Source organism: Lagenorhynchus albirostris, chromosome 3 (assembly GCF_949774975.1).
Source record: "Lagenorhynchus albirostris chromosome 3, mLagAlb1.1, whole genome shotgun sequence".
NCBI lineage: Eukaryota > Metazoa > Chordata > Mammalia > Artiodactyla > Delphinidae > Lagenorhynchus > Lagenorhynchus albirostris.
Genome location: NC_083097.1, coordinates 148325414 through 148350613, shown reverse-complemented (window position 1 = coordinate 148350613; position 25200 = coordinate 148325414). Strand labels below are relative to the sequence as shown.

At 46.3% G+C, this 25200-nt stretch overlaps 1 long non-coding RNA gene across 2 annotated transcripts in view; it reads right to left on the bottom strand.

Annotated features, from left to right (window-relative positions):
- The window catches only part of LOC132517296 (uncharacterized), a 52300-nt gene extending 33303 nt beyond the window's left edge, over nt 1–18997 (bottom strand). Inside the window, exon 1 of one of the 2 annotated variants that reach the window (XR_009539678.1) lies at nt 18920–18997. This is a non-coding gene — a long non-coding RNA (uncharacterized LOC132517296). Of the gene's footprint in view, nt 1–11331; nt 11470–18919 lie in introns of those variants that run through there. The other variant, XR_009539679.1, reaches the window with a different exon arrangement.
- Between the last annotated feature and the right edge of the window lie 6203 nt (nt 18998–25200).

Sequence of the window (25200 nt, the reverse complement as noted above, 5' to 3'; positions counted from 1 at the left end):
CACATCCCCTTGGAAAGTTCTCCCATACCCCCAGGGATACCAGGAGTCCAGGTTTGACGATCAGGTCGTAGGCAATTCATGTAAGAACAAGTTACAATTTTAGTCTTTGGGGAGTTTACATCTGGATAGAGAGTTTACATCTGAAAGCAGTCCACCTGAAATCAATAACAGAAAATGATCTAAAAAATTGTTCAAACATGAAAAGATGCTCCACATCACTAATTATTAGAAAAATGCAAATCAAAACTACAATGAGGTATCACCTCACAGTGGTCAGAATGGCCATCATCAAAAAAATCTACAAATAATAAATGCTGGAGAGGGTGTGGAGAAAAGGGAACACTCCTACACTGTTGGTGGGATTGTAAATTGGTACCAATCACTATGAAGAATGGTATGGAGGTTCCTTAAAAAACTAAAAATAGAGTTGCCATATGATTCAGCAATCCCACTCCTGGGCACATATCCGGAAAACAATGTAATTCAGAAAGATACATGCACCCCAATGTTCATTGCAGAGCTGCTTACAATAGCCAAGACATGGGAACAACCTAAATGTCCATCAACAGAGGAATGGATAGGGCTTCCCTGGTGGCGCAGTGGTTGAGAGTCCGCCTGCCGATGCAGGGGACACGGGTTCGTGCCCCAGTCCGGGAAGATCCCACATGCCGCGGAGCGGCTGGGCCCGTGAGCCATGGCCGCTGAGCCTGTGCGTCCGGAGCCTGTGCTCCGCAACGGGAGAGGCCACAGCAGTGAGAGGCCCGCGTACCACAATAAAAAACAAAAACACAGGAATGGATAAAGAAGAAGATGTGGTACATATATACAATGGAATATTGCTCAGCCATAATAAAAGAACGAAATAATGCCATTTGCAGCAACACAGATGGACCTAGAGTATATTAAGCTTAGTGAAATAAGTCAGAGAAAGACAAATAATACATGATATCACTTATATGTGGAATCTAAAAAAATGGTACAAATGAACCTATTTACAAAACAGAAATAGTCACAGATGTAGAAAACAAACATATGGTTGCCAGGGGGAAAAGGGCAGGGGAGGGATAAATTGGGAGATTGGGATTGACATATACACACTATTATATATGAAACAGATAACTATTAGGAACCTACTGTATGGCACAGGGAACTCTACTCAATACTCTGTAATGACCTATCTGAGAAAAGAATCTAAAATAGAGTGGATATAGGATATGTATAATTGACTCACTTTGCCATACACCTGAAACTAACACAACATTGTAAATCAACTATACTCCAATAACAAATTTTTTAATTAAAAAGATAAAAAATTGTTCAAGACAATAGAAATGGTGGGCAGCAAAATGGCCCCCAATCATGTCCACATCCTAATCCCCAGAACCTGTGAATATGTTACTTTCCATGGCAAAGGGGAAATGAAGCTTGCTAATCAGCTGACCTTAATATAAGGAGATTACCCTGGATTATTCCGGAGGGCCCAATGGAATCCCCAGCATCCTTAGAAGCGGTAGAGGGAGGCAGAAGACGAGATCAGAGTAACGCTGTCTCAGGAAGGACTCAACCTGCCCTTTCTGGCTTTAAAGATGGAGAAAGGCAGCCTCTCTGAGCTGGAAAAGGCAAGGAAATTCATTCTCCTTTAGAGCCTCCATAGGGAAGACAGCCACGCTGACACCTTGACTGTAGCCCAGTGAAACCCATATTGGATGTAGAACCTACACGAGTAAGATGATAAACTGGTGTTGTTTTACCCCACTAAGGTGTGGGAGTTCGTTACAGCAGCCATACACATCTAATACCATAGAGATCCGTTCCCCACACAGGAGAACAGGAGACCTGGGGGCTCAGAAAGAGGCTTGACCACACCTGAGTGTGAATCCCGGTCCCTTCCAGCTTGGCCTGGGGGCACGGCCAGCCTGAGGACACAGGTGTGAGGCCTACTCAGCTGCTTGCCACTACTGTCCCCATATCAACCCTGTCAGCTGTGGGGCCCCAGCAGGTCTGAATAAAGGCACCTTGAAAGGTGTACTGTGATCCCCATTTTACAGCTGAGGAAACTGAGGCTCAGAGAAGTGGAGGATTTGTAACTGGCAACGGCTAGTCCAGCCATTATCCTGGGAGCTTTTCAAAATCTAGATTCCTCAGCCCTGCTGCAGACCCTCTGAATAAGAATCTCCAGGAATCTCCAAGTTCAAGAATCAAACCCAAGAATCTCTTCTCCAAGTTCTTCAGGGGCTAGGCTTGGGGACTACTGCACCGTGTAGCCTTGAGCTGCCAGGGCAAATCCTCATTTCTGCAGAGTGAAAAAAGGTGAACTGAGGCACATGAAACTTTGAAGACTTTATATAAGCAAGGAAGGCAGGAGCTAGGGTGGAGAGACAGAAGCAAAGCAAAGCAGTCATTTAATTGGCTGTAGCTTAAACAGTTACCTTAATTGGGAAAATCTAGTTATTTGATTGATAGGATAGTTGTTCTTGTGTTTCATTTTCTCAGATTCAAGTAAATCTAGTTGGCTGTTGATAACTAGTTGTTCTTGGATTTTGTTTTCTTAGATTCAGTTGCACTGACTCTGGCTTAAGCTTGGGTTTGCTTATGCAGGCTACCAAGGTCGCTAAGGCCACCCCAGTCTATTGGCCTCCTTATCAAACTACCTTAGCAATAGGCAGCTCCCAACTACTGCCACCTGCCCCCCACCCCAACACTGAAGTGTTGTTGTCAATCAAAGACTGGGCTGGGCAGCCGGCTCCCTCTCCACTGTATGGTTCTCAGCCTCAGCTGCACGTTAGGATCATCCGGGGGAGAAAAAACAACAAGCCCTTCTGCCTGGGGTCCACGACGATGACAAAGGTTCTGATTCCATTGATCTGGGAGGGACAGAGCCACCAGTGGTATTTTAGAGCCACTGCCCTAAAACTGTAATATCTGCAAGCAAAGTTCATGCTGTACTTATTATAGACCAGACACTGTTCTAAGTGTTTTGTCTGTGCATATTAACTTAATCCATACAACTACATTATGAGGTAGATACACTCATAATCTTCATTTCATAGATAAGGAAACCGAGGCACAGAGAAAGATTTGCCCAACATCACAAAGCTAACATGCGGCAGTAGTGGGACTTGAACACAGACAGTTTGGCTCCAGCGTCTATGTGAACCACTGCCTGCTTCCCTGGGAAGCGAGCCCTGCATCACTCTGCCCCACGGCCAGGTCCCAAAGGGTTCATATTTCCCCGTAACTACCCTGGTGTCAGTAAATGCCAATGGCAGCAGGCTGTCGATCTATCCCCTCGCACCTGGGCTGAAAGCCATCTCTGGTTGCAAAAGAAAAGTCAGGATGGGGAGATGCTCTTCCCACCCACATTCTAACTGCATCCTCCCTGCCCTTCCCACAGGAGTCCGTGGCTGGGCCACCACGAGGTGCAGTCAGTCCAGCTCACTGCCACCACACAGCCCCCTCCTCTCCACTTAGAGTGTACACAGATACTGCATTTTTCCTGGAGAAGCCACATCTCATTTGATTTAAAATATTATCTTCTTTTAAAAATAATTTTAAAGTGGGGGAGGGATGGAGTGGGAGTGTGGGGTTAGCAGATGCAAACTATCATATATAGAATGGATAACAAGGTCCTACTGTATAGCACAGGGAACTATAGTCAATATCCTGTGATAAACCATGATGGAAAAGGATATTTAAAAAAAAAGAATGTTTATATATGTATAACTGAATCACTGCTGTAGAGCAAAAATTAACACAACATTGTAAATCAACTATATGTCAATAAAAAATAAATTTAAAAAGTTAAAACAATCATTTAAAAACATTATGGATAGGACTTCCCTGGTGGCGCAGTGGTTAAGAATCGCCTGCCGATGCAGAGGACACGGGTTCGAGCCCTGGTCCGGGAAGATCCCACATGCTGCGGAGCAACTAAGCCCGTGAGCCACAACTACTGAGCCTGTGCTCTAGAGCCCGTGCTCTGCAACAAAGAGAAGCCACCACAGTGAGAAGCCCGCGCACCGCAACGAAGAGTAGTCCCCGCTCACCTCGTCTAGAGAGAGCCCGCGTGCCCCAATGAAGACCCAACACAGCCAAAAATAAATAAATAAACAAATTTATTTAGGGGAAAAAAAAAACATTATGGATAGATGGGCATTATGAAATGGAGGTAGGGGGTATTTACAAAAAGAATGGCACAACAATTCCCATTTGGTAGAAATATATATGTATATACATGTTTAAAACTGGAAGGACGTACAGCAAGATGCTGACGGGAAGGTGATTTTTGTTCAGATTATCTGGGTATTCTAAATGTTTTACAATGAATTTGCATTACTTTTGAAATAAGGTAGGAAAAAATCAAAGAAAATAGTTTTTTAAAGCAATGGTCTACAATAAATTAAGATGTTTGAAATTCTAACCAAAAGTATTTTTGTACCTAATCCTATATTAGTGAGGGTTGCTAAGGAACCATGTGATGCAAATTAGGAATAATCCCCACTATAGCTCAAAAGGGTAAAAACAGAGACAATCAGGTAGACAGAAGCCTACGGATTGGAGAAAGGAATCATGAAGAATGTGTCTAATCATGCTGGCTCCTTCTTTTCCAGCTCACGTGGAAAAGAAAGATGGTTTGTTCCCCAAAGCACAAATACTTGAGTGTTGGAGTTACAAGAGCCCAAGAGAGCCAAGAGCCTCTCCAAAGAATAGTCAGGGGCAGGAGGAAACTAACCATTATTAGTATTTATCAGATACATCTTTGTGCCGGTCACTGGGCTCAGTGTTTATTTAATTCTCAAAACACCCCCAAAAGGTGGTGCCGTTATTATCCCCATTTTACAGACAAGGAAACTGAGGCACAAAGAGTTAGGTGACTTGCCCCAGTTCACACAGCCAATAAGTGTCAGAGTTGCCCTACAAACCCAGGCAGGCTGATTCCGGATGCCACAAAATGCCACCACACCCAGAAAAGGCAGAGTGAGAGCTTTCATTCTGGTCAGAGCCGAAAATAAGGCTCAAGGGCAGCTTTCAAAGCCAAAGGAAGAGTGAGAAGCAGCGGCCTCTCTTCTTAAAGAGGAATGAGAAAGAGAGAAAGAAAATGATGAAGTATTCAGTTACAAGAGTAGAGAGAAAAGTATGAGATTTGGGGCTGGCATTGATCGTATTAATTTCTGCTAGGTTTATTGCTTCTAGAAATAGGGTGTTGTTTGACGCTTACGTTCTACTTAATAAAGGAGCTGCGAGGTGAGGGTGTGTCCATGTGTGCGTGAGTGTGTGCTCGTGTTCGTGCATGGATGGCGTGTGTAGGGGCACGAAGGCCCGTGAGTGTGTGCACACAGAGGTGCGGGCGCACGTGTGTGTCCGCACGGGCAAGGGTGTGTGCATGGGTGCACGTGCAAGCACCAGACCACCACTAACGCATTTTTGTTTTCCCAGCGGCAACCTGGGAACTGCCAGCAAAATTCCTCATCAGAAATAAACAGTCTCCTGGGAGCCGACCCTCCACCCCTTGCTCCTAAGTCTCCCCTGCGCCAACAGAGCCCCACAGACAGAGCACCTCAGTCCGAGTTGTTGACAAACTGACAGCCAATGGGGCTGTGGCCGGGGGAGTGGCCTGGGCAGGCCGGGTGGGAGTGCCAGAGATACAGTTAGCGGCCACTCCTTTCTGGCCTGACGCTCTCACCTTTCACACATTCCTCAGATTTGAAAGAAGAAAAAAGCTTGCTGAGTCCATATACTCCCTGCAAATGCACCGGCTGTCAATGACCAGCACCGTCAGGCACAGTACCGGCAGCCCCGCGTGGCCCGTCCCTTGAGCACCAAGGGGGAGGTCACTTCCCCAACCCCTCCTTCTGATGGGGTGGACAATTTAACCCACGCATTCTTGGGCTGGGCTCTGCTAGCTGTGACAATGACCGCAAGCTCTCAAGTGTGTCCTACAGATGGTACCATTCTTGCCCCCAAAGTGTGGAAGGGGGGTGCTTTTTGAGCCTTTCTTGAAACTAGGAAAATAGCAGAAAAGGGAGACTTGATGGAAACTTCTTAGCAGGCAGGGATCTTCCTTGCCTAATCCTATCGTCGTCAGTACCCTCAGATCACACTGCAGATACTAAAAAATAGCAGCTTCGCAACCTTTCCTCGACTCAAGACGATAAGCAGAGCCTTCCCTGGGGGTAGCTGGCACGAGACTCCACCTTCACGTGAGAATGAGAATCACTCAGAAAACAGGTCAAAAGGAGAGGTGCCCTAAAGAGCAGGCTCTCCACAGATTTGGGGGGTGTAGGAGGAGCTGTATAGAAGTTGCACTCCTCCAGGGAGATCCTTGTCCCGTCTGTAAAAGAGCTCCGGGATCATTTCCAAAGCAATGGGGCAAGGGTAAGAAACAGCAAATTGCAGGAATGGAGCCTAGTGAGCACTTAGGTTATTTTTTGAAGCATCCAGGACGTGTCAATTCCCCAAGGTGAACTTTGGAATAAGAACAGGCCAGTGGATAGCTCACGTAAGGCATGCTAGCTAACGCAGAGGGGAGACGATGGGGGGTGGGTGCCAATTATTAGACCGGAAGGGAAGAGAGTACGGTTCACAAATGAAGGACCGTCAAAAGTGTCACTGACAACCGAAATCATTCCTTCAATCCACAGACACCTAACTGGGGTCTGCTCTGGACCAGACCTTGGGCTGCACATTTTCTGCATGCGAGCAGGTACCCGGGCAGCTCACTAGGCAAAGTGAAAAATAAGGAGGACCCTCCTTCTCCCTCTGACCGCGCCTCCCCACCCTTTGGAGAGAAGCCAGCACCCGGCATCCTCCCAGGCCTCATCCACTCCGGCGGAGACCAATGAGGCCCAACTTCACTTTAGAGACGAAGGAAAAATGATCGGGTCCCCCCACAAATGAGGAGCAGAGGCAGAACTGGATCCTTAGACCCAGCTCATTGGCGGTACCATATTACATGCATGGACCAAGCCCAAACAGGAGACTGGAGCAGAGAATGCCGCCTGGTTCCTGGTGCCCCTCAAATTGTGTGCAATAAGACAGACGCCAAACAGCACCCAGTCATAAGTGGGGCTCCATCCCAGGCTGAAACCCACACCGCCTTTCATCCATAAAATGGGCGTGATTCCTGGATCCCTCTATCCCTCTCCCTATCTGAATAGATAGCACGTGTTCAGAAACCTCCAAACACTTCTTGGAGCCTGTGTACCAAGTACCGGGCCCTCAGGCATGAAGTTTTAAGTGCCTCGGGACTTCCCTTGTGGTCCAGTGGTTAAGACTCTGTGCTTCCACTGCAGGGGGCACGGGTTCGATCCCTGGTGGGGCAGCTAAGATCCCGCATGTCACGCAGCATGGCCAAAATTAATTAATTAAATACCATGCTAGCGAGGCCAGGCTTTATACTGTAGGAATGGTATAGGGGGTGGGAGGCTGTGGAAAGACCCTAAAGGACTAACATAGATCAGATTTGCATCTCAGAAGGACTAGTCTAGAGCTACATATGAATTAGAGAGAGCAGGAAGCCTGCTACCAGGTCACTGTAATAGTTCAGGAGACAGAGGACAAGGGCCAAGCTGAGGTGTGGACAGGTGGCCGTGGATTCCAGATGGCATTTTTATAATAAAAAATTATCTTCTGTAGATGGATAATGATGATGATTGTACAATAATGTGAATATACTAATGTCACTGAACTGGACACTTAAAAAATGGTGAAAATGGTAAATGTATATTTTACAATTTTAAAAAAATCTCTCCCCCTCCAAGTAACACTTTTCGTTTGTCAAAGGCACAAAAGGCATAAATGCAAGGACTCCCTCCCCTAGGTCTCAAATACTATAAAGAATGAAGATGAATAATATTTATTGAGGGCTTTTCTGTGTTCAGGTATTATACTAAGTACTATACCAAGTATTAACTCATTTAACTTTCTGAACAACGCTACAAGGTAGATACTGTTATTACACCCATTTTACAGATGAGAACACTAAACACAGAGAACTTAAGTAACTACCCCACAGCTCATACATGGCAAAGCCAGGATTTGAACCTAGGTAATCTGGCTTCGGAGCCTGCATGCTTACCCACTACGCTAAATTGCCTCTGTCCAGTTAGATGCTAAATATCTAGATAAGAACCCAAAAAAATGTCTGCCGACCAGCTAGCCCCACTATCTGGTTATTTGGCTTTACAGAGAACAGAAATCCAGACAGCTGACAGAAGTTTTTTTTCCATTTTCATCCAAATGTTTGGCATCACATAACATGATATGTCCACGAGTCTGAGCCACTCAGGAATTAGAACTCGATTGCCAGTAGAAACACTTTCTTAATGCAAGGTTGTCATTTCATGAATTAACGTCCTACCCAAAAATGTTTGCCTAACTTCCTAGGGTCTTGCACTCTTTGAGGATCTGACAGCGTTTCTGCTCCGCTACGGGTTCGAGTAGTAGCTAATAGACGTCCTGCCCATTTCTTTGTCCTCCATCCGGTATTAGCAGAAATCACACGGGATTTTTTTTTTTTTTTTGCATCACAAATAACAAAAACCATGCATATTTTAACTTCATCTCTAGGATGAAAGTAAATACATAATTTTGGCAAATTACTCAGAATTACGGGCTAGCAGCATCTGGTTGGGATATTCTCAAGTAAATTATTGGCACAGTCTCTGCCACATTTTTAATTTTAACCAAAATGTTTTCAGAAACATGTGTTTTCTGTCCCGTTTGCATGTAATCAGTTTTAGAGGGCCTCGGAGTTTTAAATTGGGGTTTCAGAAATTAGCTCCAATACCTGGGCACTGCCCGCAGGCCCCAAAGAGCCCTCCTCCCTCCCAGCACTGCTCTGTCCCTGCCACCAGCTCTTCAGAGCGAGAGAGGCCCGCAGGTACTGTGTGTGCGCGTCCCTCACCCTTCATTCTGCTCCCAAATTACATACCTCGCTTTTATGTCAAGTCCAATATAGCTTCCTTACCAGTTTTTTTTTTCCTCCTTATTCCACATCAAGAGTACCCAATTACTTTTATAAATACTTGTTTTAAAAATATCACAGTGGTTTCCTGCTGCTTCAAATTCTCAAGGGCTATGCAGGATTTTAGACTCTTATAAATCTTTCAAACAGTTCATATTTTATCAACAAAGTGTGCTTTTTTGTAAACCCTAAATATAACTCATCGAAGGCTTTTTTGTCCAATTATTTGACCTTTCCATAAAACGACAAAATTAAAGGAATTTGGGCCATTTCAAAAGTCATTTGCCATGCTGTCCTTGGGCTCATTAACCCTGCCTCGCCTACCAACAGGAGTGGTGTTTTTGGTTAAAAGAGAAAGCAGGAGGGTTTCAAAACGTCCCAGCAGAGGTAAAGCAGGGTTATGTACTAGGTCTTTAAAAGAAAATTCCAGGAAGGCCTTGGCTTTTGTTAAAACTGAAAAGCTCCCTAGCTCAAGGCAGGCACTCCTTGAATGAATGACACATCACCAGGGACCCAGAAGGAGTCAGCCTGCATGGTAGAGACTGGGCTCCAGGTCCTGAGGATGCCCTGGTCCTGCAGTCTACTCAGCTACCCGAATGTATATGGGCACTTCTGTGGTTTTCCACTTGGAACTCCCTGGAGATACCCAAGGAATGGCCACTTAGGAGGCAAATCCAAGAATGATATTCAAGCATGAGCAAGATGCAGTTCTAAGCACTACAAAAATCAAGGTGTATCCACCAACCAAATGACTGTCTGGGAGCACAGGAGTTTCAAGTCTTAATCTCCTCTGCTACGTCTGAATTTCTATCTTATGATCTGGAAACCATTGCTGGGCAGGGAGAGAGTGAACAAGGGAAAGAAATGCAGTCTGGGTATATTTTAGAGCCGCAGGCCTCAAACACATAAAGAATAAACCAACTCTTTGAAGAATGACCTTGGGTTAGATACCCTTGATTCTCCCCACCGAAAATCCAGGAAAGTGTAATCAGCTTAGAGTCACCACCATCCCCAACTTACCACCAAATCCCCCCACATTCATTCATCCAGCAAATACTTGGTGACCACCTACTATGTGTCCAGTTCTTCTGGGAGCTGAGGAAGAACCAAAGAAGCACAAAATGGACCTAGAGATGATCATACTAAGTGAAGTAAGCCAGACAGAGAAAGATAAATATCATATGATATCGCTTATATGTGGAATCTAAAAAAAAAAAAAAAGATGCAAATGAACTTATATACAAAACAGAAATAGACCCACAGACAGAAAACAAACATGGTTACCAAAGGGGAAAGGGAACAGGGAGGGATAAACTAGGGGCTTGGAATTAACATATACACACTACTATATATATAAAATAGATAACTAACAAGGCCCTACTGTAATAGCACAGGGAACTATACTCAATATTTTTAATAACCTATAAAGGAAAGGAATCTGAAAAAAAATAGATACATATGTATGTAAAACTAATTCACTTTGCTGTACACCTAAAACTAACACAACATTGTAAATCAACTATACTTCAATTAAAAACAACAAGAAGCACAAAAGGAATACCTCTCCTCAAGAATGGAATTGTGGGGTGTTCCCTGGTGGCCCAGTGGTTGGGATTCTGGGCTTTCATTGCCGTGGCCTGGGTTCAATCCCTGGTCGGGGAACTGAGATCCCACAAGCCACACGATGTGGCCAGAAAAAGAAAAAGGAAAAAAAAAAAAGAATCTAATAGTGAGTGTACAAACTTAAAGCTATGTAACCCCACCAGGCACTATGTGAGCAAAGTCAAGGAGGGATCCAGACAGTCAAGGCACTCGGAATAGGTTGAAAGGCACAGCTTCTAGAGGCTGGCTACTCAGAGAAGGGTTCCAGAAAGTGAGGTCTGGGCCAAGCCAGAGCGGGTATACCAGTCAGGGTTTGCAGAGAAACAAACCCTAACATACAGGAATACATACATACATATCTACAGGCATGTATATGTATATACATGTGTATATGTATATTTACACACACACACACACACACACACACACACACACACACACACACACACACACAGAATGATTTCTTGTAAGGAACCGGCTCACGTGATCATGGGGGCTGACAAGTCTGAATTGTTAGGACAGACCGTAGCCTGAAAACGCAGGAGGAGCCGATACCGCAGTGCGCAGGCAGAATTCCTTCTCGGGGACACCTCAGTTGACTGGATGGGGCCCATCCGCATCATCTAGGGCAATCTTCTTTACTTAAGGTAAAAGGACTGTAGATGCTAACCACATTCACAAAATACCTTCGTGGCAACACTTAGCTTTGCGTTTGATTAACCAGCTGGGACTATGACCGAGACAAGCTGACACACAAAACTAACCTCCTAGGATGCCTCCAGAGAGGGAGCAGAAAGGGAACTGCTGCTTGGGATTCAGCTCGGGGACTCTGAAATCTGTGCTGAGAGGTTTGGGGCCCGTGTCCCGGCCCCTGGAGTCGTTAAGGGTTTCCCAGGATACGGGCAGCACTGCAATCTGGAGGGAGCCTGAGGATAGACCAGGAAGAACAGACCACTGAGAAATCTGCACGAGTCCACCCAAGGGAAGGACCAGATCCCAGGCTGGTGAGAGGAGAGGAGCTGAGGGGACGGAAGAACAGCCGCAAGAGGCAGGCTGCCCAGAGGGACGGGAGGGGCGGACACAATGCTGGGAGACTGAGCCGGAAAGGACTTCCCTGTCCCCGTGGTTAGCAGAGGGAATCAAGAGGAACAGCCAGCTTGGAGGGCAGGCTGGGGAGCTTGAGTCTTGATGTCTCGAGGGTACGCGCACTGAGACCAGCGGGGACACACAGCCACACGCAGAGCAGGAGTCAAGGTCACTATAGAGAGAAACCAGCGGTGCTGATGCGTGGTAACTGATGACGTCTCCAAGGGAGAGACCTAAAGGAGAACAGGTGGGAGAGTTGAGCCTCGGAGGGTGGCTCCAAAGAGCCCAGAAACCAAGGGGACGGAACCAGAACGTCAGGCCGTCAACAGATGCCAGCCAGGCCACAGAGGGAGTGGAGAGCCTCAGTGAGGACCAGGGTGGAAGGAAAGGCCTTCAAAATGGCAGAAGCAACACAGTGACCAAGCAGCTAGGAGGGACCCCGGGAAGCAACACGGGCTGCCCTCAGGGCTTCTCCCACGTGCAAGGGAACCTGAGAGAAGAGTTTATGGCCAAGGGCACGGGCCATGTGGTCGAGGAGGGGTGTGAGGCAGAGAGGAGAATTTTTCCCTGGAGTCAGCCCTTCTGGAGCCCTGAGGGGGCAAGCAGAGGACCCCCAGGAGACGATGGGTGGATCTGCACTAGACTTCAGTGGAAGCCCACTTAACACCTGGACATCTAGTAGGATGGAGGTGGGGCGGGGCTACTGAAAGCGGAGGAGCAGGAAGAGGGATGAAGACAGCAGTAAACTGGGAGAAAGGTGAGGCAGGTGATCATGGGGGGCAGGGCAGGAAGACTGGGGGGGAACAGAGCCTTGTTACTTGACAGAATTAAGGAGGGTGGGGGAACAGACGTAAATTGGATGATACACACACAGCGGGATACAGGATACCCAGGCTCAAGGATGAAAGGTTAGTGTAGCGGCAGTATCAGGACGTGGGCATCAACCAACACTGCTTCAGACACCTGCCGAGCACAAAAGGGGTGGTGGAAAAAGAGGTACACCTGTACCTTGAAAAAATAAAAGACTACTTTAAAAAAGAGGGTGGTGGAGGCGGGAGCCCCAGAGGATGTCAGTAGCTCACACTTCTGCACGGTGCTTAACGCCCACCGGACACAACTCTAGGACCTCTATATACTAACGTACGTCAAGCCTCTTAATCATCACAACCCTAAGAGATGTGGTACAATAATTATCACCATTTTACAGAGAAATAGAGGAATAGAGAGGTTAAGAACTTGCCCAAGGTCACACGGCTAGCAAGTGGCAGAACTGGCATTCAAACTAGACAGTCAGCTTAGATGTGAGAGGTTAAACGACTTGTCTGAAATAAAGCAAAAAGATAAATTCAGAACTCAGACACAAGCATATACCTATGGCGGCTGGTTTACCCACGCAGAAGCACACCAGCCTGGGTCACCCTCTGAGTAACGTGATCTAGAGGCACGAGAAGAATACCCGCCAGGAGCTTGCAAGGGCCCCTCCAGTCCTCAGCCAGGCGCACTGGTTCCCAACATCCTTGCAAAGACTTGTCCTAAACTACGATGATATCTGCACAGGAGCCGGAGGTCTGGGGTCCCGTAGGCAGGGGCTGCAGCTTCAGGCATCGGCAGCCTGGGAAAGCTAGGAGGTCACCTGCCGGGAGAGTCCCTCACCAGCCTCATGGTCAGATTCTGGAGTTGCCGGGTGCGCTGGAAGTAGCTCGGCCAAGGGGCCCTGAAGAGACGCTTCACACCAAGGTCCCCGCCAGCTCTAGGAGCCTCTGTGTCTACAGTGAGCCAGAACACGGCAGATTTGGAATCTGGAGGGTTATTGATGATCTGCTGTGTCATCTGACCTCTTAACCTGCTGAAATCCAAACTGGTCATTAGGCCAAGTCTAGACATCCAAGACAGAGAGAACGAGGGAGAGAATCTTTACCCTAAGAACAACACTGTTGTTTTTACATTTGTACCTTGCCTTGTACTGTAAAGTCCTTCATCCTGCAGAAGGGTTACCCATTGCAAGATAAGAACCAAAATGTTGCTTTTGTGCTTGTCTACCCAGCCAGCAGCTCAAGGCTCAAGAGACAAGTATGCACGGTGCTGTCTTCTTGTTCTCGGGCAAAACCGCTTTCCTGGGGCAAAGGATTATGGTCAACCCTCTGCACCTCTCAGCCCCCTCCCCTCCATCTTCCAGGCCCTCATCCTGCTCTCTCTGCCTCCAAGCCAACTGTCCAGCCTTTGTTCTACAGGCCCAGTTCCCCTTCCCATGCCACTAGGCCTCCCCTCCCCTCCCCCTCCCCCTCTTCTCCCTCTTCCCCCTCTTCCGCCTACTCCCCATCTTCCCCCTCCTCCCCATCTTCCCCCTCCTCTCCCTCTTCCCCCTCCTCCCCCTCTTCCTCCTCCTCCCCGTCTGCCCCTCCTCCCCCTCTTCCCCTTCCTCCCCCTCTTCTCCCTCCTCCCCCTCTTCCTCTTCCTCCCTCTCTTCCTCCCCCTCCCTCTCTTCCTCCCCCTTCCCCCCTCTTCCTCCTCATCCACCTCCTTCACCTCCTTCACCATAGCTTTTCTCAGGACTAGCAGCTGACAGGGAAAGGAGAAGAGTGAGCTCTATTCCGGCAGGAGGAGCCTGGAACAGGGCAGGAGGGAAGCAGCAGGGAGTCCCCAAAGATGAGAGAAAGGCATCAGAGCCTTCCTTGGGCCTTCTTGCTGGTAACCCAAGCTGCCTCTTCAGTGACGCCCACAGCAAGTGGCAGCCCCTGGCTGCCATGCCCACACATCACAGAATGGCAAGTTGCCCAAGATCCAGAAGTGTGTCCGGGGCCAGTGTGATGTGTGTGTTACTGGACCTCTCAAGATGATTCACAGGGCAACGGACATGTGCTTTCTATTTAAGAGACGTGTATCTATTTTTACAATCACCTTCTGTTTACAGGAAGGTAAATACTCGTTTTCATGCACGGTCATGGAAGAAAGTTTCCTGTTAAAATAAATTTTCTAAGTGAAAAATGTGCGCCGCTTTAAAGAAAAGCAGAAAGTAAGTAGTAATTGCATGGGTAGAATGCAAATATGGCAAAAGCCGCAAAGGCGATAAGTAAATGATAAATAAATGATGATTGGTGATTCTGACATTTACTGCATAGATATGGACCCATCCCATAGACCCACTTTGGTCCTCGGTTAATTGAGAATAGGTCAGACTCACAAACCATTTTCTTTCTTTTTTTTTTCTTTTAATATTTATTTATTCATTATTTATTTTTGGCTGTGTCGAGTCTTCATTGCAGCACGTGGGCTCAGTAGTTGTGGTGCGCGGGCTCAGTAGTTGTGGTGTGTGGACTCAGTAGCTGTGGCGTCTGGGCTCAGTAGTTGTGGCGTGCGGGCTTAGTAGTTGTGGTGCACAGGCTCAGTAGTTGTGGTGTACAGGCTCAGTAGTTGTGGCGCGCGGGCTCAGTAGTTATGGCGTGCGGACTCAGTAGTTGTGGCGTGTGGGCTCAGTAGTTGTGGTGCACGGGCTCAGTAGTTGTGGTGTGTGGGCTTAGTTGCCCCACGGCATGTGGGATCTTAGTTCCCCGACCAGGGATGGAACCCGCATCCCCTGCATTGGAAGGCGGATTCTTAACCACTGAACCACCAGGGAAGTCCCCTCACAAACCATTTTCAATTCAGTGGACAAATGTTTGCCAAGAGCCTTTGCCGTGTCCAGGACCGTACGAGTCACACAGAAAAGGGAACCTCCCACAGCCACCCCTGACTTCGGGTAGCTTTCAGTTAACTCGTTGGAAAGAACAGGTCTACACTCGAGGAAACTGCTAGAGAACGGAACAGAAGTGTGTAAGAGAGGGAGGCAGACTTGAGCAGTGGGGGGGGGGGGGGGACAAGAAAACGGAGCCCAGGATTCACTGGGGTGACTCCAAGGTGAGGCTCAGGATGGGTCATGGAGATCTCAATCAGTTCTGAGGAGCCTGGAATGTTCCCTCTGCTCCAACCTCATCACCTGGATCCCAAGAGTCACTCCAGACCCTGGTGACCTTGTGGCAGTGAAAGTCTTCCCCAGAGGACCTCACTTCTAAAGGTGTGAGGAAAGGGCGGACACCAGCAAGTCACGTCCTGGGCGGCTCTATAATCCTGACAGCCACCTGCGGAGTCCACACAGCAAGGCTCTTCCGTGGTGGCACCGAGGACCTCGGCACCCGCTAGCCAGGCTCCGCCTACTCTCTGCTTTCCTGTGTGGTTCCCTGGGCTCTCAAACTCCTGATGCTGTCTTCTCTGTGGTGCCTGGGGAGGACCATCTCCCTTCCCAGTCTGAAGCTGACCTAGGAACCCAGAGAGCTGGGTGTAGCTGAGTGGGGACAGAGGCAGACTCACAACTGCTGCGTTTCCCTCCAACTCTTGAGAGTTGACACCTTTGGGTACCTCTTGGTGCCCTGATTCCAGTGAGGCTCCATCTTAGGGAACTGCTCCCCCAGCCATATCCACAGAGTCCCAGGGTGGGTACCCGTCCATGAGATCACATCCCACGGCCCTACCCCCTCGACCACGAAGCATCAGAGCGGAGATCTGAGCCAATCAGGTTCTCCCCCTGGAATTAGGAACTTTTGGGAATTTGGAATTACAACAGAGAGATTCCAGCTCACTCTGGGCTGATCTCTGGATGGCAGAGATGCAAAACTCTACAGTTAGGTGAGGCCATCTTTGGCCACGTGGCGCAGAAATGCAGAGAAAGTGGATCCGCAGAGAGAAGCAGAGATGTAAGGCAAAAAGAGATAAGCCCTAACAAGCCACGCTCTCCCTCAGCCCTTGGCCAAGTGTTTTTGCTGCCACAATGCCCTCCTCTCCCTCCCTCTCTAAGATAACTGCACAGGATTCAAGGGTTCCATAATGCTTAACAGTGAAATTCATGATACGGACAGAATGTTTGTATCTCCCAAAATTCATATGTGGAAACCCTAACCCCTGATGGAAAGGTTATTTGGAGGTGAGACCTTTGGGAGATAATTAGGATAGATGAGGTCGTGAGGGTGAAGCATCCCATGTTGGGATTAACGCCCTTAAAAGAAAAGACCACAGAGCTTACCCTCTTTCTTTCTCTCTCCCCACCATGTGAAAACACAGCAGGAAGATGGCCATCTACAAGCCAGGAAGAGAGCCCTCAGCAGAACCCAGCCAGGCTGGCACCCTGATCTCAGACTTCCCAGCCTCCAGATCTGGAAGAGAATAAATATCTGTTGTTTAAGCCGCCCAGTCTATGGTATTTTGTTTACAGCAGGCCTTTGCCCTGGCCGTTGGCCTTAGATTTCTCATCTACTGCCACTTTCCCCATCACTCACTAGACCTCGGCCACACTAACCACCTTTCAGTTCTTCGAACAAGTCAACCTTAGTTCCAACCTCAGGGCCTTGGTTCTTACTCTGCTTCTGGCTGGGAGTAGCCTCCCTCTGTCTTCATACGGTGGGCTTTTTCATGTCATTCAGATTTTTATAGAAATAATCCTTATTCAGAGAAGCCTTCTCAGACCACGCTCATTGACACAGGCCCTTAGACACTCTATTTTCTCATTACTTTATGTGCAGCATAGACCAGCTACCTTGCCCATCTTATTCACCACTATATCCCACAAAGCCCAGCCCAGCACCCAGCACAGCAAAGGTGTCCATCGGATATTTGTTGAATAAATGACTGAGACACAAAGAGTCTGGCCTCCACGAGTCCAGACAGAGAGCCAGACTGTGGGTGGAAAAAGGGAAAGGGTGACACTGGCAGAAGGTACCACCATTAGCTTGGTCTGCGTTCAAAAGTTTCCCAGTCAGCAAACCAGCTCACGCAAGCCCTCCTAAGGAAACACAGTGCAGAACTCGGGAAATGTAGCCCAGGGCTGGTCAAAAGACAGTCATACTCTAAACTATGCACGACCAGATTTTGTGTACCACGTGTTTTATCTTTGACCGTACTTATGGAAAGATTATTCAAGAACATCGTGAACACACAAAAATAAATCTTTAAAAATATCATTTGGATGACACACACATACGAATGAAAGATTTTTCTCTTTTTACTATAGCATTCCATTAAGGCATTTTGAAAAAGCAAATGTGCTAAGTAACGGCACACGATAACCTGCAAATAAAAATGGACCCAGTTGCAACCCACACAGCTGACCCCAGATGAAACCCACCCCAGTCTCACCATCAACCAAGGTAGAAGGAGGGGGCAGCTCGCCAACTCTGCTTCCTGTCCTCTGAGGACCTGATAGTGTCCAAAGCAACAGAAGGTCACGGTGCTTACTCACACTGGGATGTGGGTCAGAGAGTGGCCACAGCCACCACTGCCTGCTTTGATCACTGGGGCAAACAATGGCTATTCAGTGAGTGCCAGGTGCCAAAAGCAAGGCATTTGACACGCTATCTCACGTAATCCTACAACGACCCTATGAAGCACACATTATTATCCTTGAACTTATGTTGAGAAGACTGAGGCCGCTCGACATAAATTCAAGCCTCAACAGAGAGGCTAAGTAACCTGGCTGAGATCACACAGCTAATTGGCATCAAGGCTGAGATTTGAAGGCCACAGTGCCTAGATCCCTACCTACCCAAGAGTTGTCCCTCCCCTCCACACTCCATAGATTAGCTCTCCTTACCCTTCTTCATCTCCACCATCAGTAACTGACGTCAAGGGCCCAACACCTTCCTCTTTTCTGTCCCTCCTAAACACCCAGCACCGGCCAGCCTGCAGTGACCTTCACGAGGTTGATGATGATGGACCCAGGCTTCTCGCAGAGCATCCCCTTCTGGTCCGCCTCTCCCTCTCTCTCCTTCTGCCTTATCCCCCCGAGGGCTCTTTTCTCATCAATTATCAGCCTTCTTGCTTTAGTTTTGTATGCCTAATTTATCTTGTTACCCACTTCTTTTTGTTTGTTACCTAGCCAAAAAACAAGAAGAGTGGGCTTCCCTGGGGGCGCAGTGGTTAAGAATCCGCCTGCCAATGCAGGGGATACGGGTTCGAGCCCTGGTCCGGGAAGATCCCACATGCCATGGAGCAACTAAGCCATGTGCCACAACTACTGAAGCCTGTGCAGAGCCCACAACAAGAGAAGCCGCCACAATGAGAAGCCCGCGCACCGCAACGAAGAGTAGCCCCCATTCACTGCAACTAGAGAAAGCCCGCGCACAGCAACGAAGACCCAACACAGCCAAAAATAAATAAATTTAAAAAATAAAAAACTTAAAAAAAAAAAACAAGAAGAGTCTAAAAAACATTCTTTGGCTTCCTTTTAGATTGTAATCTTACCTTAGTTCCTGTGCATTTCTTTCTTCTGAGGACTTTCTTTTACTTTTCTCTCTTTTACTTCTTCCTACTTCTTCTGCCTCTCAAGGTTTTAAGGTCTTAAGGAGAAAAATATATATACATATATATATATTTGTGTGTGTGTGTGTGTGTGTGTGTGTGTGTGTGTGTGTGTATATATATATATATATATATATACACACACACACACACATACATGGGCACTGGATTCCCCTGGCCATCAGGCTAAGTTCACTTTGTTCATCATCAAAATGAAAGTGTTTTGCAACATGATCTATAATACTTATTATTCACTGGTGGGGATGGCGAAGTGGGTTCTGACTTCAGAACAATAATAAAATACAAAGATCTGGCAATCTGAATACCCAAGTTCAAATCTGGACTTGACCCTTCCAGCTGTATGTGCCTTGGACAAGAATCTCTGAGCTTGAGGTTTTCATCTGTAAAATGGGAATAATAATTCTACTCCCTCCCAAGGCTGTAGAGAGGTTTAAAAAAGCCGTGTATATGAAAGCACTTTCAACCTAGAAATAATTTCAGCAAAAAGCAGTATGGAATCAGGGCCTTGGCCAAACTATGAAATGCCACAAGAAAGGGGAGGTTGCTGTTGAATTGTGCATTGGATATCGCACCTGGGTGATCCACTAACTCTTTACATCCACGACCTTTCCCCCAAACGGGGTTTCCTCTCTGGAAGTCCCAGTTCTGCTAATGGAACCAGAAGGCATTTCATCATTCAATAACCACACACACACTTAATCTGCTGTGAGTCAGGGACTGCAGTGGGTGCTAGGGATTTGACATTGAACTTGCCGAACAATGTCCTCTCCGTCAGGGCCCTTATAATGCATTTTGGATGGGAAAAACAGTAAGACAACAAACAATGAAAATAAATAAACAAGATAATAACTGATCAAGGCCCCTGATTTGCAGGGACAGCCTGCATGAAGGCCCTAAGGCAGGAAAGAGGTTGGCTTATTTGTAGTATAGAAAAAAGATGCTGGAAGGGAATGAGTGAGGGGGTGGTTCCCCTGAGGTCTGCAAAATCACCAGGGCCAGATCTTACAGGGCCTTCCGGTCCGTGGTCAGGAGTGTGGATTGGATTCTAAGGAGGCCTCTGGAGTCAAGCGATGGAGTGATAGGATTGGGTTGAGGGTTTATTTTTGTTGGTTGCTTGGTTTGGTTGTTTTTTTTTTTTTTTATCAGTCTGGCCACAGTGCAGGGAATTAGGATTGGAGAGAGTGTTGGTGAGCGAAAGTGGAAGCAAGAGAGCAGATAGTCAGCTCCACGGTAGGACAAGACAGAGATGACTGAGGCTTGGATGGTGGAAATGGAGAGAAGCGAACAGAATCGACAGGTATTTTGGAGTCAGAAACAACACAAATTGGTGATGAGTTACATACAGAGGTGTGAAGGGAAGGAGAAAATGGCTCATTTTCATAACAAAAAGGACTCCTGGGATTTTTTTTTTTTTTTTTTGCTAGAGCAACCAGAAAAGCAGTGATAGCACTGACTGAGATGGGGGTGGGAGATGGAAGAGAAGTGGAAGAGCACAGGGCAGGTGAAGGGGGAACTGGTAAAAGAGAGGTAAAAGAGAGGTTTAGGGACTTCCCTGGCGGTCCAGTGGTTAAGAGTCTGTCCTTGCAATGCAGGGGGCATGGATCCGATCCCTGGTTCCGTATCCCTGGTTGGAGAACATGTAAGATCTCATATGCCACGCGGTGCGGCCAAAAAAAAAAAAAGGAGAGAGAAAGGCTTAAACTTCCATCATTTTCCCCATCTACCCCTCAAGTGCAAAAGCTGGTTATCTTGCCAGTTTGTCCCCCACAAGCTTGTAAAAATTGCCTCTACCTTCGCATCTCCAATTTGCCACATGACTTCTCAAGGTGTTTCCCCCCTGGAGGTCTCCTCCTCCAAACCATCTCTGCACCCTCACTAGCCCCACAACCTCTGGACTTTCTGGAATGGGGAGTAACGCACTCATCTTTATTGTTTAAGACTTCTGCATTGGGTTTTCTGTTACTTGCAGATGAAGACAGACACACCAGGCCCTCGGGATCAAATCCCAGTCAACGTTCGGCCAAGAGTCCTCTCCTCCAAAACACCATCCTTCCCTGCCACACCAGGCCACCCAGGTCTCCATCCTGCCTGCTCTCACTCACTCCTCTGGGCCTCTGTGCATGTTGGTCCAGCTGCCTGGGATGCTTTTTCTCCCTGTTTCCACCTTCTAAATGCCTCCTAACCATTCTGTTAACCATTCTTCAGTTCCTGTTTTGCAAGCGAACGTAAAAACTAAACATTTTTCATCTTTGACACATTTTATGAGGTGTCAACCATTGAGGGGTCAGTGGTTGAGGGCAACCATTCTCTTAGTTCCCATAGTACCCTGCCCTCATCTTCATCATAATGCCAACCACACAGTGCTGTAAAAATTATTATTTCCTCCTCTCTAAATTTGTACTGCTGTAAGGACAGTGCCTGGGTTTATCTCTTCCTTGCTGTCCAGTATGCAACACGGGGTCTAACACACAGACACACACAAGAGTTGACTGAATGACTGAATGTCAGAGTGGGCTAGTGCTATAGACTGAACGTTTGTGTCCTCCCCAAATTCATATGTTGAAAGCCTAACCCCCAGTGTGATGGCATTTGGAGGTGGGGTCTTTGGGACGTAAGTAGGGTTAGATAGGTTATGAGGGTCAGACCCTCATGATGGGATTAATATCTTTATAAAAAGAGGAGGAGATATGAGATGGATCTCTCTCTCTCTGTCTCTTTCTCTCTCTCAATATCTCTCTCTCCCCCTCTCTCCCTCTCTTTATGCATAATTCAGGGAAGCAGGCCTCCACTAAGAACCCAATCACGTTGGCACCCTGATCTCAGGCTTCCAGCCTCCAGAACTATGAAAAAGAAATATTTGTGGGAATTCCCCGGTTGTCCAATGGTTAGGACTCTGCACTTCCACTGCCGAGGACAAGGGTTCGATCCCTGGTCAGGGAACTAAGACCTCGTAAGCCGCGCGGTGTAGCCAAGAGAAACAGAAAGAAAGACATGTTTGTCATTTAAGCCACCCAGTCGATGCTACTCTGTGATGGCAGCCCCAGAAGACTAAGACAAGTAGGTTCTAAAGTCTTCAAACAAAGTAAAAATCTTGAATGGTCAAAATTAATCTTAAAAATCCTGCCTACCACACATAAAACACAGTATCCATGTTTTTATTATACATAATTCTTATCCCCACTGAATTTTGAGAAGTACTGAGTTCCACTAAAGGGGAGAATAAACAGAGAGGTTAGATGACAATGTCTGTCATTCAAAGCCCCCCACTGTAAAACAGGCATCAATCCTTAACAGGGACTTTTAAGGAAGATGGTGTGGGGGAACGGCTTCTTCACTGGCTCCTTCTACACTGGCTCCTGCTTGCCTGAAGGAGTTTACTTGATTTTTGTTTTAATATTCTCGTCTGTAACCTCAGCCCCCAGTACAGCAGGAAAAAACTGTCATCATCGTTTGGTCCAATGAAGCCTTTTTCTTTTTCTGAGTAATTTACAGAAATAATAATAAAGGGACAGCTTTTAAATTTTTATTACAAAATTGAATAATTTAAACATAGCAGGGACTTCCCTGGTGGTGGTCTACTGGTTAAGACTCCACGCTCCCTATGCACGGGGCCCAGGTTCGATCCCTGGTCGGGGTCGTAGATCCCGCACGCTACAACAAAGATCCCACACACCGCAAAGACGATCCTGCATGCCACAACTAAGACCAGGCGTGGCCAAAATAAATAAATATTTCAAAAATAAATAAATAAATATAGCAAATCTTCATTCCCTCTTTTCCTGACTTTGAAGGTATATAAACTCAAAATGAGCAACATTCTCTACATGCAACTAACTATTCATCAGCTGCACCAGGGGCAGATCCAACTCACAAATACTAATTTCAGATTTCAAGCAAATCTCTAATAAGTTCTAATTTATTGTTATTTCTGGTTCTTCTTGCACTTGCATCATAAAACTAGTACTTTTCAAACCTTTGATGGGTTGTAATTTTCCTAAAGAGAAGACGGGCATCTTCTTTTCTCCATAATTGCAAAGCATTTTCTTTCTTACATTTATAAACACTAGTAAGAATATTCTTTGGATCACCTTTGTAAACACACCCGACTTCATCATTTGTCCCTTTCAAACTGTATCAAGGAAATTTTGCTAAACAAACACCACAAGAGGTACAAGAAGATTGGCCTCCCCTTCTTTGAGCAAAACAGGACAGTCCAGGTTCTTGTTGCAAAATATTGGGTGACGAAATCATTCTCGTTGAATGACTAACTGGATGAGAATACCATATTTTTTGTCCTCAAAAATATATGGTTTATTGATCGATTCTGGAGTGTGAGAAAATTGATCCAGATTGTTGTATGGTAAAACTCGGAGTCTGAGACTTTGCTTACAGAGTGAATTTTACTGTTAACATCAGAGTCAACGTCACTGCTGTCCCTTCTGATTTGTCTAACTACTGTAAAACATTTTCCTTTGTCAATTTTCTTCTCTTCACCATTTTGTGCAGGCAATGAAAAATTCTGTATTCTCCATGGCATGCAACGAAAGTGATAATAAAACTACAAAGATGATGTCCTCGGGGCTTCCCTGGTGGTGCAGTGGTTAAGAATCCGCCTGCTAATGCAGGGACCACGGGTTCGAGCCCTGGTCTGGGAAGATCCCACATGCCGCGGAGCAACTAAGCCCATGTGCCACAACTACTGAGCCCACGTGCCACAACTACTGAAGCCCGTGCGCCTAGAGCCTGTGCTCCACAACAAGAGAAGCCACCGCAATAAGAAGCCCGTGCACCACAACGAAGAGCAGCCCCTGCTCGCCGCAACTAGAGAAAGCCCGTGCGCAGCAACGAAGACCCAACACAGCCAAAAATAAAATTAAATAAAATAAATAAATTTATTTTTAAAAGAAGATGGTGTCCTCTTTTATACCTTCTTGAAAGATGATGTAATACTCTAAGCAATGTAATAAGAAAACTGAAGGGTGATGCAATCGTGATGATTTATTTCACTGTTGCATCAACCTTCTGGATGGTGATTCCATCATTCTTCCATTTTCTTATTATTTTAGTATTTTTAGGATAATTGGCAATAATTGATGGGTAATGATGAAATAATTCCTAGGATGATAAAATGGAAAACATTTCAAGATATAAGAAAAATCAGATCACTAAGATCCCGTGAAGTCTTAGATTCATAAATGGCTCCAATGGTCCCATATGGTACATTCAAGATAGAATGAGTTTTATTCCGTTCTTGTTAAAAAGTAAATGTTCTCTTTGATCTTTGAAAAATTTCCTTTCAAAAGAGCCATAGTCATGATACATAAAACTTTACAAATAGTTAGAACTGCTCAGAAAAAAAAAACTCAAACACTAAAATTGAGTCCCATGGACCCGGATGGTATACTGATGGTTAAATCACATTAATAGATTTGGTCATTTCATGAAAATTTTCAAAATCTGACTCCCTGGTAAACTGCCCCACAAAAAGACCCTTCCCTTACCCATAGTTCTAGGACCAAACCCAGTCAGAGAGAAAGCTCCGTAGTATTCCAAGACCATAGATGCTCACCTCTGGGCTCCACCAGCACTCCCCACGGAGATCAGGCTGCTCCTGGCCTGGGACGTTTTCTCCTAGAGTCTGTCTCCACACACAGCGCGGAAGCAAAAATCATGACCTGAGGAAAACGGAGACGACTTCTGGAATACTCCGCAGGCTTCAGAGCAAGGCATTAACAAAACTCAGACCACAATCAGACACCGAACTTTACTGCTTTACATTCTTTCCAGTAAATGGATTTATTGTGAGGAGACAGTGGTCCTATTCTCTTGGGGTTTTTTTAAATTCTTTTTCATCTCTTGTGTTTCCAGTCAGTCCATGACTATGGTTTGACAGTTAATCTACAACATAGAGGAAATGTCCAATTCACAAAAGTGGTGTATTCCAAACCTTTGGAAGTCGGTTGTTTCGGGAGCTCAGAATATTTTCTCCTTAAATAAACAATATTATAAATGATGGTGAGGTTTCCAGACCAGCCCCACAAAAGCCCTCTTAACTCATAATGTTGTTGGGGCCCTGGACTTTTACGGTGAAAATTAGTAGAGAGCAATTTTGTTGTAGTACCAATAAACAAACTCAAATATGGAAGATATAGTCTCCTTTCTCCTGAATTCTATTTAATGAAACCACTGGTTTAATGAAAGGA